At 37.4% G+C, this 18404-nt stretch overlaps 1 protein-coding gene across 26 annotated transcripts in view; it reads right to left on the bottom strand.

Moving 5' to 3' along the window:
• Positions 1 to 18404, bottom strand: part of Sorbs2 (sorbin and SH3 domain containing 2) — a 381956-nt gene that overhangs the window by 122375 nt on the left and 241177 nt on the right. For 23 of the 26 annotated variants that reach the window (XM_045142050.1, XM_045142051.1, XM_045142046.1 and 20 more), the window contains one exon: positions 387 to 450. The exons of the other annotated variants lie outside the window; for them this stretch is intronic. The gene's annotated coding sequence lies outside the window, so the exon portion shown is untranslated. The remainder of the gene's footprint in view (positions 1 to 386; positions 451 to 18404) is intronic. 26 annotated transcript variants of the gene reach the window in all.

Genomic DNA, 18404 nt, shown 5'->3' with positions numbered 1-18404 from the left:
TTCTAAAGTTTCATTTAAAATATCTTCAGAATACACAATTCTACAAAAAGATTAGGAATTGCATTATAGGACTATGTTAAGGACTTGTTAATCATTTTAGTAAAAATAAATCAGACTTGTGGTTGCATTTCTTTTGATAGGTTTTAAGAAATATATAGTTTTTGTAATATATGTACATGAATATTTGCAAATTAGATTACGTTACTAATTCCATGATTAACTTTAGAAGCAGAATGATTGTATTATTTGTCTAAACTGACAGAGTTGATGTAAAAGCAAATGCAAATGTGCTTAATATTTATTTTAATATAATGGCTATCAAACCGAAATGGGATTATGAAAAGAAGTAAATTAGAAAAAAAGTAAGGCTTAAAAAATTCTCTTACATTTCAACATTAATTTTGTGTCCTCCAATGTATGGCTTGTCTCTCCAGGAACTATTTCTGCACTCTAAAAGCAAAGTAACAAAATTGGGGTAAAACATAATAAGGCCAAAGGAAAGATGTAAAATAAAACAAATTTAAAATGTTTCAGCTTGAAGAAACAATTTAATAGCTTAGGATAATTGATGCTGCAGAAAAATGTCACTTAAAGTTTAAAACTAGAAGAAAAAACACTGATGAAATAGACTTTGTTTCCACAGGTCCCGATTGATCAGGGTTATAATGCATTGCACTGACTGATCACAGTTATAGGCATTTCATTGACTGATAAGGGGTATAAAGCATTCCATTGCACTTGTCAATAATTTTAAGAAAAACAGATTTAAGGCTATTTTTTGCAGTGCATAAAAATTTTCTGAAGCTCAATGATTTGAATATAATTGACTAAACATGTAGACAGGGCATGTGTGAATGACAGCTCCATTCATGTTTCTTTCCCTTGAATATATACATGGCTTAAAGACAGAGATAATAAGGAATGAAAAATACCAAATCCCAGTAGGTAAATGATAGATACTAAATACTCAGTTTCATTGGAATATGTAACAGTGAAAGCTGCTTTTAACAATGATGCTTCCTGTCCTATGATGCTACAGTTGGACCTCACTGAGCAAGCTTAGAGTATGTTATATTTCTTTATCCTGCTTGGAATTAGGGCCATGCAGTAAGAGGCCTGGAAGAAAGTATCTTTTTTCCTTTAATAATCAATAGAAACAGACATCTTTCTGAATCACAAGAAGATTTCATAAGAGATGTATTTCAGAACAAATGTGTGCAATACAGATTTGAGTTAATTTAAGGAATGGTAGCATCACCAGCTTCCTTTGGTTTCCACACAGAAATGATATAATACTGCTGGGCCAGGCTAGTGCTGCTATAAGCAAGAACATTGAATTTGATGCTGTGTTGGTTTGAATCTGAAATGTTCCCTATAGCTTCATGTGTTTGTGATTAAGCTTTATTCACCAGCTAGTGGAGGTGGAATGTTGCTGAAGGTGTGTCACTGGGGGTAAGTCTTGGTACATTATAGCCTACCGTGCTTGTACTATTAAGCTAGCTCACTCTTGCTACTTTCTTCCTAGTGTTGTGAGGATGTGATGCTAGCTATCTGTTGCTGCCAGTCTTTCCTTGCCATGATGAAACTACTCCTCAAAACTGTTAGTTGAAATAAAGCCTTTCCTTCCATATACTGCTTCTGGTCTGTTATTTTGTTCTACAATGAGAAGGTGACTGCTACAAGAGCTAACCCAACTTTATCACAAGCTCATCCTACCATATGTAGATAACTTCAGAAAGTTTTTATCCTGTCTCTGACTCTGATTGAGTTTCCCCATCCAAAAATAGGGACAACAATGGTGTCAACATCCAGGGCTGGACTCTGGATTTAAATACACAGTGGGTCCGGACAGTGCCAAAAATGTTATGTCTACTATAATTACACAAATGAATGTTTCCTTGGTGTTGAAATGTGAGCAATGGTTAAATCACTTCAGATATGAGTCCCTTTCTTGACTTGGTCATTCATTCAAATGAATTCTGTAGATAGTTTTTTTTTTTGTTTTGTTTTGTTTTTATAGACATTGAAAAAAATTAGAACACTAAGTCACAGTTTGGAGAGGAGGAATTAATTATTTTTGAACCATGCATTTTTTTTTTAAACTGCGCAGATGGCTAAAGAGAGTCTGTTTTAATCACACCTTAATTTGGTGCATTGAAGGCTCCAGGAGCAGCAGCATCCTAGGGCTGAGTAGGAGCTGGTTTGATTGACTGGCCTCTCCAGCACACCAGACTGTATAGGCAGAGAAAAGGCCCACTGGGAGAAAATGCCAGAGAAGATGAGCTTGCTATGACACTGAGCACCCCTATGTGACAGATGTCCCTTTATATGAAAGGGGCCAAAAGCAGGCCTTAGCAAAGGGAATGCCAGAGTAGCAAAATGATTTTGATCATTAGTGACTTCTAATTGTAATTAGGATTTTAATAATAAAAGGTAATAAAACCCTTAAATTTCTTTTACATAAAATTGCCCTTGTTAGGAATATCTCACATTCATTCTTACTGCAATATCATTATAAATCAGGTTCAGTGTATTTGCAGGATAGTGAAAAGAGTTGATGAGCGAGCACAGGAGCGCTGTTAGCTTTGAACTTAAAAGTTTTATGTGCATACACTCAGCCTCATAAATTATTCCCAGGGAGTACTCTTCAGCAAGTTGCCAGGAGACGATCAGTTTGTGTTTTCCTTTGATTGTAGGGCATAACCGCCTCACTGTCAAAAATGCCAAAAAGGAAAAAAGTCATGCTGGCTTAACATAATTTTTTCCTGTTACTTGGTAAGATATTAAAATTCAGGCTATTTTGCACAAAGAGAGGAGACTGAGGGAGCCAGGGATATCATTTGTGTCTGAACAAGGTTCTAGTTCTCTGACAGTTCAATATTTAACATCTATTACCCATTTGATAAAATAAATCATATATTTAGTAATTATATGGGTATAGTATACTACTGGTTATGATGTAATGGGTGGCTTTATGGCTTAAAGGAAGTGCTTATTCATATATAGCTTTATAAGGATCCAAAGAGATAGAGTAACTGAAAAATGTAACTAGATTAACTCTCTGGACTGAGATAAAATAGGAAAAGAAAACAAACAGGAAGGGAAAAGACCAGATCTTACTTCATTATCTCACATTGTTTCCTTATATACAGTGATGAGATACATAATTATTTTTCTATAACAGCTAAGATGGTTTAATGCTTTTAGTGAGTAACAACTCACTTACTTGCTGCCAAACTTGAAGTAAACTATTTATATGCTCTAAGCCTCATTTTCCACAATTTAAATAGAATAGGATCAATATGAAGATAGAATAAAATATATAGTATACCACTTGCCATAGAAAATAAAGAAATTTATAGTACTATTTTCACTGTGACTATTAATATTATTCATATTATTTTATTGTACCTTGAATGCAAATCATTAGCATTTAAGAGTTTGAGGGTCCACCATAAACAGCTTTAAGTAGGTAAAAAGTCTGTTTTTGTTGCAGGTACATTTGGTGTATATATGTGTGGATACTGTGTGTGTGTGTGTGTGTGTGTGTGTGTGTGTATGTGTATGTGTAAGCCAGAGATTGTTGTGTGGTATCTTTCTCAGTCTCCCTACTTCATTTTTTTGTTTATTTTATTTATTTATTTAAGAACGATAGACACAGAGAGAAGGAGGCAGATAGAAAGAGGGAGAGAGAGAGAGAATGGGCACACCAGGGTCTTCAGCCACTGCAAAGGAACTCCAGACACGTGCGCCCCCTTGTGCAGCTGGCTAATGCGGATCCTGGGGAATCGAGCCTCGAACTGTGGTCCTTAGGCTTCACAGGTCAGCGCTTAACAGCTAAGCCTTCTCTCCAGCTCCTTAAAAAAATTTTTTTTTGTTTATTTGTATTTCCTACTTTTTTTTTTTTAAGAGAAGGTATCTTGTTGAGTCCAGAACTCATAATTCAGCTGTCTCACTAGTCAGCTTGCTCTGAAAATCCACACGTTTCTGCCTCCTGAATGCTTGGATGACAAGCGTTCAGTATCATATATGTTTAGTATTTTTATGGCTTTGCGGAAGCCAAACTCTGGGCTTCATGCTAGTCAGCAAATGGTTTCCTGACTGAACCATTTCCCCAGCCCAATTCTGGTTTTATAAGTTTCAATAACTAAAGTAAGGTAATCAAAGTAAGAAAAGTTCAAGCTATCCAAGTGAAAACTGAAAAGTGTCTCCTATGAAGTTGGTCTTGTTTGTTGTCGACTAGCACCTTATTCAATGATAATTATACATCTATTAATATGATTTCATGTTTTCTGTAGCTGGGAATTTGCCAGTGTGTGCTGTGTATAAACACACCTATGCTTATTCCACTGATAAGTCTTATGCTGCCACGTTTGTAAAAAGAGACATTTAGACAATGTACCCTTATTCTTTTCCTTTTGGAAATATTATAATCCATCTTTATAAGGCCAGCTGTTGGCTATGATTCCTCTTGCAAGTCAGCTGTAAGTTGATTTATCATGTGCAAACCGAGTTATAAACCAGAAGTGTTAAATGATTTACTTCTGCTCTGTAAATGAGTCAGACTACAAATGGATTACTAGATTGCATTAAAGTGTAAGTTTGTCTGATGACTGTCACATCGAAGCTGGTTTTCAGAATTCCAGCTTTCCTGCTGTCCATCATATGAAGAAAAGCATGTATTAATGTCATTAAATTGCACACTTAAGTAATCTAGAAAATCTTAAGACAAGAGGGCACCAGGAAAAGAAAAATGAAATGCAGTCTTTCAGGTTCGGAGAAGCAGCAGGTTTAAGTCACAGTTTCAAACTCAGCAAGAAAGTTCCTTGATGAATGGGTTAAACAGACTGCCCAGTAATTTGTTTTACAGAGACTCTAAACCAGTGTGAACCATACACTATAATTAATTATTGAATGTGATCTGGCTAGGGAAGTCTGTATTAACATAATTCAGACATGTTTTTTCTCTCCAGCATGCGGTTATCAGCTATGTGCCATATAGAGTAACAAGTACAAAGATCAATTTCTGCAACTTCATCCTTCAGCCTACTTTTTTTTTTTATTGTAAATAAACACAGTGAGTAAGTGAAAGGTGAACAGATAAAATGCCACCTTTCAAGAACATTTGTCTTGGTATCTTACTGACAAGCTTTGTCAAATTAATTACACTTGGATTCAGCTAGCCTAGCATAAGATGTTAGGTTTTTAGCTGCAAATGAATAGCACTGGACAAGGTGAGAAATCTTCTTTCAGTTATAATTATTAAAGACACATTCCTAACCCATGTTTGAAAACAAAAGATCTTCTAATACACCATAAGAATTATTTTCTCATATATACTTAGATTCTGCAGCATAGAGAGCTGATTGTCTTTATCCATACCTCTCCTTTTTATCTTATTTATAGACATATTAGCTGGGCACAAGGCTGCACCCAGGCTAAGACCAGTTTTCATATTCTCTTACTTTGTGACCAAAGTTTAGCCAGCAGATATGAGAGGAAGTGGCATGGTCATTTTCCAAGAAGCTGTGATTTTTAAGGGAAAAGAGATGCCTGCCCCTTTCTCTTAGCTTCTTTTTTTTTAAAAATCAAAAAAAATATTTTGTTTATTTATTTGAGAGTGACAGACAGAGACAGAAAGAGGCAGATAGCGAGAAAGAGAGAGAGAATGGGTGCGCCAAGGCCGCCAGCCACTGCAAAGGAGCTCCAGATGTGTGTGCCCCCTTGTGCACCTGCCTAACGTGGGTCCTGGGGAATCGAGCCTTGAACTGGTGTACTTAGGCTTCACATCCATCTCTCCAGCCCTTAGCTTCTTTTGAGGACTGGAGTGGAATCTGGATGACCAGAGGGAAGAGAGTTGAGGAAGGCAGAGAAATCAATGGAAGGAGCAAAGAACCCTCTCCACTGTACAGCTGCCTGTAGCGCAGATCTTGCTTCCAGGACAGACATGACCATCACTGTCTTAGAGCTGAGAAGTTGTGATCACACACATGAGACCTTCACGAGATTTGGTCTATTAATATTGCTGCATGGAGGGAGGTAGTAGGCTCATGAGGCTCAGGAACCACTGCAAATCTTCAAGGCCTACCTTCCTTAACATGGTCTGAGGTAAACAATTGACTAGAGGTGCTTCAGCTGCCCGAATTTCCCATGCTCCTATAAATAAGTCCAAGACACATTGGTTCTTCGAGATGGGTTTGGACAGAATCATTTGGAGTATTTGGACCCTTTGTATATGGAGTGATTAGACGTTTCTTTAAAACTCCTCAGGAAAATTCACACATTACTATCTCTGCACTACCAATTTCTACTTTCACATATGTGGGTAATATACATGTCACTTGCTTAAGGCTCTGCTACTTTATATCTCCATACTAGTAGCTGTGGTTTTACTTCCAAGGAATGCATATTCCACAACTGGAATTTGGAAAATTGAAGCCATTGTATTAAATTTATATTTATGCCACATTAATAAGGAAAACATCCTCAATTTTATATTAAATTTTATTTCCTTCAAACTGCCACAGGTTGGTTGAACTGTTCGCTATTAGACATATTCCTGTGGGTACTATATCTAACTCAATAGTTGGTGCTTGTGCAATTGCTTTTTCTATCCTAGTCCTAGTACATATTTCCCATACTTTATTCAAAGATCTTATTTCTTTCCTCCTTTCCATCCCTCCCCTCTTTACCTTTTGTGCCTTATTGTGTCCATTACATACTATACACTCCTTGAGGATATGACTATTTCCATTGTCTTATACACTATAAGACACGACACAATGTGTTGTACATATAGAGTGCTCAGCTAGTGTGGGTTTAAGAATACTGAAAATACAAGCTCAGAACTGTATTAATTTTACCATTGTATTTAACTCCATATATGAAATGAATATTTGGAAACAAGTGGCAAATTAAACAAAAGGTTTTATTTCTTAGCTTCCATATAGGCATAGAAACCAAGAAAGAACACTGTTAAGAAGAAATGTTGATAGGGGTTAAAGAGATTCAGTACTATAGGAAAAAGTAAGGCACACACACACAAAAAATAACAAGGCATATTTAACAATATGGAATTTTTGGGTTCATAAAACCCTTAAATATAAACCATATCAAACTCAACACTTATTTCTTTATTGATTATTTCTACTAAAAATTATCTGAACACTAAGGGGTCCAAAATTCATTAAGAAGTGATGAGATAAAAATATCCTAGGAATATCTTATAGGAAGCCTTGTGATTTACTTTGAGATTTAAAGAATAAAAGGAAGAAGGGTATTAAAGTTCTCATTTTTACTAATTTTTCAGTTTTTGTAAGTTGATAAGTGTTTTTGTCTAATTACTTATAACATAAATATTCTGTATAGCTGAGAAGACTACTATAACCAAAGAATATAAGTTATACTATATCTCTTATTCTAAGTATAATACATTGCATCTTAGAAATGGAAAAATATGAACAAGGTTAACATTTCTATTCATTTTTTGAAAACATGCCAATAAATTGCTTGGAAAAACACATGAAAGAATAAAAGAATTTTCTGTGTTGGTCTTGGCCCTAGTGTTAAACTGTGTTAATCCACCTTATGTTAAAAACTGTACTGGTAGTGAGAAGAGTCATTAGGATGTATGCCTGGGAATGCTATAGCTGGATCATATGGAAAATCTACTTTTAGCTGTCTCAAGAACCTCCATACTGCTTTCCACAATGGCTGTACCAGATTATATTCCCACCAACAGTGTAGAAGGGTTCTTTTATTTATTTTATTGCATCCTCACCAACATTTTTTAATCATTTGTTTTCTTGGTGGTAGCCATTCTGACAGGAGAGAGATAGAATCTCAAGGTAGTTTTAATTTGCATTTCCCTGGTGGCTAAGTATGTAGAACACTTTTGTAGATGTTTATATGCCATCTGTATTTCTTCTGATGAGAACTCTGTATTTAGTTCCATAACCCATTTTTTAATTGGGTTGTTTTATTTCTTATTGTTCTGTTTTAGCCTAATGACTCTTCTCACTACCTTAGAGTCACTTGCACAATCATGTTTATTGCTGCTCTATTCACAATAGCTAGGAAATGGAACCAGCCTACATGTCCATCCATAGATGAATGGATAATAAAGATGTGGTACATTTACACAATGGAGTTCTATTCAGCAGTAAAGAAAAAATGAAATTATGAAGTTCACAGGGAAATAGATGAATCTGGAAAGGATTATAATAAGTGAGGTAACCCAGGCCCAGAAAGCCAAATATCACATGTTCTCTCTTATATGTGGATCCTAGCTACAAATGTATAGATTTGTGTGTGAACTAGAACCAAAAATCAGAGGCAGAGGCCCATAAGCTAGAAAAAGGCTATTAGGGAGGGAGGAGAGGGAATGTTTAAGGGGATGGTATTGTAGATATGTAAGTAGAAGAACAGATTACCGATTAAGGGAGGGGAAAAGCCTAAACTAGGTCAGGGGAAGAGATTCTTTAAAAGAAAAGGGTGGGGGGCAGGGTCAATCAAAATTCAAGATATTCTGAATAAGACATATGAAAATCTACTTTCTTGAATAATGGCACACCCAGAAGCCATAGATTGTCTAGAAAATTTTCAGTGCTAGACATGAGATACCTTCTAATGAGTTGTTGGCCAGGGAGCTCCCTGTTGCCTCCCAAACATTATAGGCTATTGCCAAGGCTCTTTGTTTCCCATGAGAAAGAGATGGTAAGACCCTATTGCTGAAGACCTCACATGCCTGAGTGGCAAAGTCACTGAGAAACCATTGTGGTGCTGGGTAGAAAACCTTCTCCCTGTAGCCCAGCCAACTGAAAGTTGGAAAAAGCTGCACTATATGCAGCCTTATGGGAGACAGAAGTCATCAGTGGTGTAAACAGTGGACACTGGAAGCCTTAAGGTTTGCCAGACAGGCCAAATGACTGCATGAGTGCAATAGTGGCATGTCTCCCCCTCTGGGGGAAACCAACTGCTCTTTAATTGGACTGAAAGCCTTCGCTATGGGAGGAAATACATGTCTGGTACTTAAAACTTAATCAAAAGCTGATAGCAGGAGAGGTCATGAGCCTTAGGGGTATAAAGCATGCTCTTGTCTGGATAAATTCATATATTGCTCTCACCAAATTGCCTGAATGCACTACACTTAATCTTCATATTCATATATTAATGCTAATCTCACTTCTGGTTAGAGAAGCTTCTCATTTCGGATGACAATGACCACTGGGATGACCCAAAAGGCAACATAGTGCTGAGAAGAAGGGATGGAGGAGTATCCAGCACAGAAACATTTCACACCCTCCAAGGTTCAGGGTCCATTGAGGAAGAGTTGGCAGAAAGAATGTAAGAGCCAAAGAAAGGGTACCACTCCTTACATCCAACTGTCCAGACAGAAATTGGCTTTGATATCCAAGAGCTCACAGTACCTAGCAATACCTACACAAGACCCTCATAATAAGAGAAAAAGATGATGACATAAAATTAGAAGAGAGACTAATGGAGAGAGGGAGGGGATATGATGGAGATCAGAGTTATGAAGGGGAAAGCAGGGAGGGAAGGGAAATACCATGGTTTGCTGTCTGTAAGTATAGAAATTGTCAAACATACATACATATATATATACATACATACATACATACATATATATATTTTCTATATATTTTATTTTTGAAAAGGAACTTAATGAAAAATTTGAAAGATATCTAGGTTCCCAAAGGAATACATCACTCTCCCCCCCCACAAAAAAAAGACTATGATAATCCACCCCTTAAACAAAGGAATCTGCCACATTAGACCAGGGCTTTGAAATCCTGGAGTCTAGCCATGGTGTTGGCATATATTCACATGACTTTAGCCATGTCATCTTTATTTCTCTGGACTTCAGGCTTCCCACCGTTGCAGTGGGAGTGATCCCCAAATTCCTGAACTGGCTAGCTTGTGCAATATTTTTGAAGATAGTATAAGACAAAGTACAACTGTAAACAAAAAGTTAATCCCAATGAGAACAACCTTTTTAGCCCTTTTTATTCCCCCATTCTCTAACAGTGATAGATACGAATGTGTAATTTATTATCTATTGTAGTATGAATAGGTCAATTGTGCTAACTTGCTGGAAGCAAAATAGAGCAGGTCATGGGGAAGGAAGTCCTTGAAGCTAAGGCAAATAGACTTTCTGGAGAAGTCAGTGAAAGCCTTGCCTCCTCCTTTTGCCACGTTCAAGTAGAATTTTGATCCAGATGTGAAAAGGAAAAGTGTTGGAACTCAATATAGAATTTGTTTTGCTGTATAGCCAGCCAAACACTAAATAAATAAACTATACAGTTGCAATGAAACTAAATATTCTACTGTAAAGTAGAAGTACCAAATCTTTCTCTTTTAACATGCATTAGACAGAAGGGGACAATAAAAGTGTCTTAGAAAACTAAATAAATCACTTGAAGAATGACACTGTGCCAGGCCGAGATCTTCCTCTTAGGAATTATAGACTTTTGCTCCTTGTAATTAAACCCCATCTTGCTCAACTTCAAAATAATTTAGAGAAAATTATCATGTAAAATTGTATTTTTTTCTTCAAAACTACTTTTATAATACATAGCAAAATGTGGTAAAAGGGAAAGGTTCTTAGGTTTTTGCCCAAACAATAATTTATGTTCCAAGCGATTATACACATGAACAACACTGATCCTTTGAAAGGGTTGCAAGCTCTTTGAGAAATGTTAGAACAAACAGTGATTCAAAATACTCTACAAAAATAAATGGGACACTGCTCATGCTATACCATGGGCTTAAAGGAATGAAATTGTTATGATATGTAAGCTCTATGTATCTAAGTAAAAGGTTCAAGGGATGCATTTATTACTTTTTGAATTTTATTGTATAAAATGAAAACCACTGATGAAATCCTAAGGGAGCTCTTAATTCTATGGATCTCAAAATAATTCTTCAAGTCATTATTGTCTATGAACAAATGTCTTTATTTTAAATATACATGGCTATAAAACTTAAAAGTGGTACACACTTCCCATCATTTTCTTTATTCAAACTTTTCTTAGTGTACAACATACACAAAGACAGTATTGCCTTTTCCATATTGAAGCATCTAGTTGTGAATATTTGGTATACCAAGATATTTGATTTTTCCCTTCTGGATATGAGTTTAATTACAGCAGTACAACAGAAAATGTTTTCCTAGGTAAAATGCACTTCCCTTCATTCAGCATCCAAGTAGAATCAACAGTCCAGTGAGCTTAGCACTGAAATGATTTTCATTCTTTAACTTCAACTGGCTTCTGTTTTTCTTTTACATATTGACTCTTTTTTGATGATATTCAAGTGCTTAGGAGAGAAAAGACCATAAATTTAGATGTTAAGCTAGGATGCAATAGATTTGCATGTTTCAACACTTGGGATATATTTGTGTACAGTGGAACAAAGCAACAGGAAAATCAGCTAGTAAGTAGTCTTCGTGGACACCAGAAGGAGCTCCTTATTCTTCACCATGAGTTACTTTGTAGAGTGCTCTGATGGTTGCAGAAGTAACTCAAACAATGTCCTCATGAGCCAACTATGGCCATTCGCCTTGGGTAACTTGAGTGTGTGTTTTAAGCCTGAATTTCCTATTTCTCTTTACTGTCATTTATCCTCTAATGAGAGGATTCTTCCTGAAATCAGCCACATGATGTCACTCATATACATTTCTGGTGGCTCTCTGCTATCTAGTGGGTAACTTCTAGCCATTTACCATGACCATAAAAATGTTTCATGATGTACTTTCATTTTCTTCTTTCTGCACCATTTGGTATTACTTCCCTTTATCCAGCCATGTCTATTGACTCTTTTGGAAAGGCATGCTGTTTCTTCAAATCCAGATGTGTAATTTTTGTAACCATTTTTATTTCTTCAAATCCTACACATCTTTCTTGTTTTTTTCTTTTCTTCCCATTTCCCCCTTTATCTCTCTTTCTTTTCCCATTCTTGTTTCTCCTTGTCTTCCTTTTTCTCTATTCCTGTCCTTCTTTCCTCCTCCTTTTCTTCCTATACTTTCTTTTTGAGGTAGGAGCTATGTAGTCAAAACTACCTTTGAATCTCAATTCTTCTGTCTTACCCTCATGAGTGCTGGTGATTAGAGGCACATGCCACTGTGACCAGCTTTGACTGATCTTTCAAAATGCCTTAATCTCCATAGATTAATTACTCTTTGTTTCTCTGTTTTCAGACAAACTCATTAAGCAATGATAGGATGCTTATTTTATTCATGCCAATCTGCTCCTCTGTGGTTTCTGTGAGCTTCAGGATAACTTCACTCACAATTTAGCTGTCACTGCTAGTTCAGCATCTTGAACATCAAAACACATCACATGTAAGACTGTGTTGTAGGGTCATATTATAATGAATGGCCTTTTTAAAACCATTACTGTGAATTCACAAGTAGTTCCACAAAAAACTTAGATGTATTTTAAAACCATTTTTAGTTTTTATTGTGTGTGTGAGTGTGTGTGTGCAAGTGTACACCAGGGTCTCTTGCCTCTGCAAATGAATGCCTGTCCAGCATAACTTAAATGGCTGGGAAATTGTACCTGGGCCAGTAGGCTTTGGAAGCAAGTGCTTTTTACTGCTGAGCCATCTCCCTAGTCCCAAACCTATTCTTACATTAATATTTACATTGATCTTCAGCTTTTTGTGAGTTAAAAACCATCCTAATTTGCTATGATCCAGGACTTACAAAAGATGAGAAGTACCCTGCACTATGCTGCAGGCATGCCAAGTTATAGTTATTACTGGCAGCGCTGGATGTACCAACTACTCATTTGTGTTCAGTGGGGAAGCTGCTTTTGAAAAAGCCTCTAACTTGTGCCTCTGGATATTACAATAGGAACTTCATGCTGGCGGACCAAGTCTACATGTCTGCTAAGGAAGTATATATATAAAGCTTCTTTGAGGAAATAAATATTTAATCTCAATCCACAACTTTCTTTATCTATAAACTTGGGAATAACAACTGTGTATGGTAAGAGCATTAGGAGGTAATTAATCAAAATAATAACCCTGAGCTTTCTCATATGTACTATTTGTCAATAATAGCTAATGTTCACATAGTACTTATATGCTGCTAATTTCAGGCTACTTGTTTTTATCATCTTAATGTCACTTTATTAAATAAATTATCATAAAAATATTTTGATTGGTTTTCTGTCCCTATCCTTTTTCTTCTAAGTTGCAATTAGAAGGTTAATACCTTGAAAATGGATAGTGACTTCACATTACCTAATACTAAGTTTTAAACCAAGTCCAATACAATATGGTCCCAAATTAATTTTCAAGACATTATACTCTTTCTCTTCCACATTCTGTTGTTTAGGACTTTTTACTGCCCTTTGAAATACATATTTTCTTTTAAGCCTTTATTTGAATTTAATCAGCTTATGTCAACTAGGTGTTTACTTGTATTAGACATTGTTTTGGGTGTTAAAGTTGTCAAGGCTATCTAGATAAGTCCCTGCTATTAAGGAGCACATTTCTGAGGTATAAAAAAGAAAACAAAAGGTATTATTTTGTACATCATTTTTTGTTTGTACACGTAATGTGTATGTGGTGTGGTGTGTATATATATTTATATGTGTGTAGGTGCACATATTCTCCTGAGTATGTAGTCTGAAGGTTGACATAGTATGTCTTCCTAAATCACTTCTTTGAGATAGGGTCTCTTGCTGAACCTAGAACTCACTGACTGTGCTAGACAAGCTTGTGAGTGACCTTCAGGGGTTCTCTGTGTCTCCATTGCCTCACTTGTGCTGGGATTAGAGGTGCCCACCACCACACCTGACATTTTAAGTGGTGGCTGGTCCTTATCCTTACATGGTAAGCATTTTTCCCACTGAACATCTTTCTAACATACTTGATCAATTTGTGAGAAGACTGACCCTAATCTTCTACTGCTTCTCTCTCTCTCTCTCTCTCTCTCTCTCTCTCTCTCTCTCTTATCCCTAGCTCTTTTACATTACTTATCTTTTTCTTCCTTCTCTTCATGGGCACTGACCTGTAACTCCCAGTACCAGCAGGTAGCTATCATCCACAATGAGCTTTTGATCAGAGAGACCTACAAGGTTTCCTAAAAGACAGACAGATTTCTGTCAGAGTACTTGATGACCCACCAAAGGTTAGTGGTAAGACCCTACTGCTGAAGGCACTATATGTGGTTGACACGTGACATGGAGTGACATGGCTGGAAGCTGGAAGAGAGTCAGTCCCCAGACAGTCAGCGTGTCTAGTACCAGAAGGTGCTACATGGGTGACTGGAGGAAAGTGACTAGTATCTGTCCAAGCAACTCATGATCTAACCTACTTAACAGCAAATAACCTGTCATGATGTTCACACAAGTGCCATCGTGGTGCACAGCCATGGTGGGAAACCAATTGCTCTTGATTTGGCTAACTGACCAGCTTGGTGGAGTGGTACCCATAGCTGGAGCTGGGAAACAAATCAGAACCATATCTAAAAATTACACCACTCTCCTTTATCAAGCTATCATCAGATGGCCTACACCTATTAAATTCTCTCTAAAAGGATAAGGGTTATCCCACTTATCTGTTGCTAACTTTACTCTCTGTTGGAGAATCTGCTTCTCATTTTCAGATAGATGCAGATCCTAAAGGAGAGAACCACCCCATCATACCTCAAATGGGCCCCAGCTGAACCTAAGAATAACTGGCGAAACAAGCAGGGGTGCTGTTTTCTTGGTGAACCTGGTACCAGTACAAGGGGGAAGGAGATCAAAACAGAGAGCAATCAATTCCTACCAACTCAGATATCAAGAGACATAGAGGCTTCCAACACCTCATCACTGAAGCAGACCCCAAATGAACCCAACATGGCTCAGGGAAATTTGTGGAAGAGGGTGCAGAAAGAATGTCAAAGCCACACATTGAGTCATGATACACAGAGACATTTCCTCCTACCCATAACTGAGGTCTAACCCCACAATGCATGACCCATATAACTCAATAAGGAGGGGCCAGGAGGAGGAGGGAAGACAGGGAAGAGGCTAACAATGGTACCAATTTGACTGTATTCATGGGGTACAAAACTAATTAATAATAAAAAAAAAAGAATAAAGAAAAGTTGCATCCTGAAAAAAAAGTACATCTTCTAGTAGCCCAGCATAAATTCTGCTTTACATTGTAAACTAGCATAGTTGTTTTTCTATTCTACTTCAACTATCTTACTTTATGACCTTGGTATTTTCTTAAGTGCAGGAGCCTTGTTCCATTTGCTTGGTCTTCATTGTATTGTAATATAATGGCTTTCAATAAGTATTGGATATTAAAGGAACACGATGGTAAAATTTGACTTTTTGGCATGTAACTGTATGTGGTTTATGTGTGTACATGTATGCATATTTTTACTATGTGGCAACATGTTTGTGCGTGTGCAGGTGCACATGTATGTGTATGTGTGTGCATGTAAGCTTAGAGGTTGGGTGTTTTTCACAATTGCTCTCTGCCTTATGTATTGAGACAGACTCTCTCACTGAGCCCAGAACACACAGAATCAGTTAGTGCAGCCAGTCAGCTTTCCCTGACAGTCATCTGTCTCTCCCTCCAGCATGCTGTGATTACAGGCATGCACCACCACGTTTATGTTGGTGCTGGTGATCTAAACTTGGGTCCTCATGCTTGCTCAGCAAGAGATTTACCCACTCAGCCATTTCCCTAATCCCTAGAATTTGTCTTTAAATAGACCACATTTTATAGAGCTCATCCCCCAGAGATACTTAATTTACAAAGTTTTCTTGACATAAACTCTGTTTTACTTTAGCAAGTACATGACTGCTTTGGAAATCACATTTAAGGTCATACCTTACTTGGCATGAATGAATAAGATTACTTGTGTTTTCTAGTTGTTATACTATTTGTTCTATAAGTATTAGTATACTAAATAGGAACCAGTAACAGAAAAAATAGAAAGACATAAATATACTATGGGAGCCTGGACATAGACCAAGACTGCAGAAATAGAAGAAAGATAAATATGTCTGGGAAGAGATTCTGTTTTTAGGACATTTGGACATGCATCTTTAAATATGAGAAATATTTCTGGAAAGAACATAGGGTTCTGTGGGTAGAGTATTATGTTACCTTGTCTTGTAATTCTTGTGGTGATTACAGAGAATCAACAAGTGTATGAAAGGAGAACAAACCCACATGCATCTGGTTTTGGACAAAGTAAGAATCCTGGAGAGACATCTCATAAGCAGTAGTATCTTCAAACAGGTCTTCTCACTGTTTGGCATTTTACAAGGTTACTAAATGAGTCATTTATGTCAGTCAGCAATGATGTGACCTAAATAGCTCTCATAAAGCAAGTTCTCTCCCTCTCTGAAAAATGGATAGGCTCTTCAGTGAAGCCTACCATTTGTATTCATGATGCTATTGCTTTTGTAGTCATGTCAAGAACCTGTCAAATAGATGTGGAGTCAGCATATGTTTACTTACCATTCAAGAACAAGGCTAACGTGGAAGTAGAAGCAGAAGTTGGAAGAATTTGAACAAATTCACTGGTATTTTACTGTACTCATATTGAGGACACTTATAATTAGTAAATCTTAACTGGTTATGTCAATGATTTCTGATTATTTTGAATGAAAAATTAGCATATTCGTTATCAGATTACCAAATTAAGCTTTTTATCAGGTCCACTGTACCTTGTAAAAGAAAAACCTGAAGAGATTAACTTCATTTCAGCAAGCTCCTTTAAATAAATATGCTTTTATTAGGAAGCAAACCTTGTTTATTAAGGCTATTAAACTGTTATGTAGGAAGATAATGCCACATGATTAGACTTATTTTATTTTGATAAATTCATATTTGTGCCCATTTTAACATAGGCAAGATGAATAGCTTGCTCAGAAAAAAAAAGAACCCAGAAAAACACACTTCAATCACTGTTTTGAATTATGGCTAAGTTTGTCCCTGAATGTATTCAGGACAAGTTTGCTGTCTAATCATTGTAATATGGCTTACTTTTAAGAAAAACAAGTTTCATGGTATACCTTTTTACATAGGATTGGATACTGACAACAACAATATACATTGCCAAATTCTTACACTTCATTTGATATAATTTGAGATAGTAACTTTTGTAGCAATTACAGAAATGTTAAATTTTTAAAATAAATTTACTTAGTTATTTATGAAAGAGAAAAAAAGAAAGAAAGAAAGAAAGGAAGGAAGGACACACTAGGGCCTCTAGCCACTGCAAATGAACTCCAGATGCATGTGCCACTTTATATATATGGCTTATGGGCATTCTGGGGAATTGAATCTGGGTCCTTAGATTTTTTTTTTTTAAATTAGTTTTGTGCTCAGTGAATACAGTCAAGTTGGTACCATTGTTAGCCTCCTTCCTGACCACACCCCTCTGCAGGGACTCTCCTTATGTGGATCCTTAGGTTTTGCAGGCAAGCTCCTTAACTGATCAGCCATCTCTCCAGCCCTCAATTTATTTAAGAAAGATTCCTCCATGAAACAAAACCAAAGTGCTTGTTTTCTGCATCTATACACCTATGCAGCCATACTACAAATGCAATTAAGCCCAGGAGGTTATATGTGCAATCGAGGCTCGAGGCTGTGATCCTCAAGGAAGCCACTGCATGGTGTGTTCAGAGAACCTGATTGGAGTTGGTGCTTTCCAGCTCTGCTTCCATGATTTGTCACCTTGGGAAATATTTTCATCTGCCTTTCAGGTAGAGAGGTTCCTCTGTCTTGTCAAAACAAAACCCAAACATCTCCAACTATTTGTGAATGACTTGGGAATATTTTGCTAAGGTCCTCTCCACTGTTATATTTAATTCTAAAAATGTTGATGTGGACTTCTGGCCAAGATGGTGACCGCCTAGCTGCACTGCAGATACTGGGGAAAGAAAGGCAAGAAATTAAGGGTTATCAGGGTCTTCTTGACAGTGGGAGGGCACAGAGTGGGGATAAACAGGGAAACACGGATCCCCCCTCTGGTGGGTAGTCTAACCCCCCCATACAGCCGCAGCACCCGCTATGCTCCAATCGCATGCCCGCCAGCCCATCACACGCCAGCCAGCCCGCTGCTCTGATGCGGGACCTCCACCGTTGTGCTCTGATCGCCCCCGCTGGCCCACCACACTATGCTTGGTTTGCACATCCGCGGTGGCCACCTCTGCCATGTTTAGGCGGCTGCCAGACCCCCCTCTGCTGTGCTCCGATCACTTGCGCGCTGGCCAGCCTCTGCTGTGTCCTGATCCTGTGCCCGCATCAGCTGTCTCTGCACTACATTTGCACATGCAGTGGGCCCAGTCCCACAGCAAGGGCCACACAAGCCCACACTGAGTTACTAGCGCCAGCTCAGGTGCCATCCCAGATGCCATCCCTTT

This window comes from Jaculus jaculus, chromosome 1, assembly GCF_020740685.1.
Source record: "Jaculus jaculus isolate mJacJac1 chromosome 1, mJacJac1.mat.Y.cur, whole genome shotgun sequence".
In the NCBI taxonomy this organism is placed as follows: Eukaryota; Metazoa; Chordata; class Mammalia; order Rodentia; family Dipodidae; genus Jaculus; species Jaculus jaculus.
The sequence above is the reverse complement of the archived record's forward strand: the minus strand, read 5'-3'. Positions and strand labels throughout refer to the sequence as shown.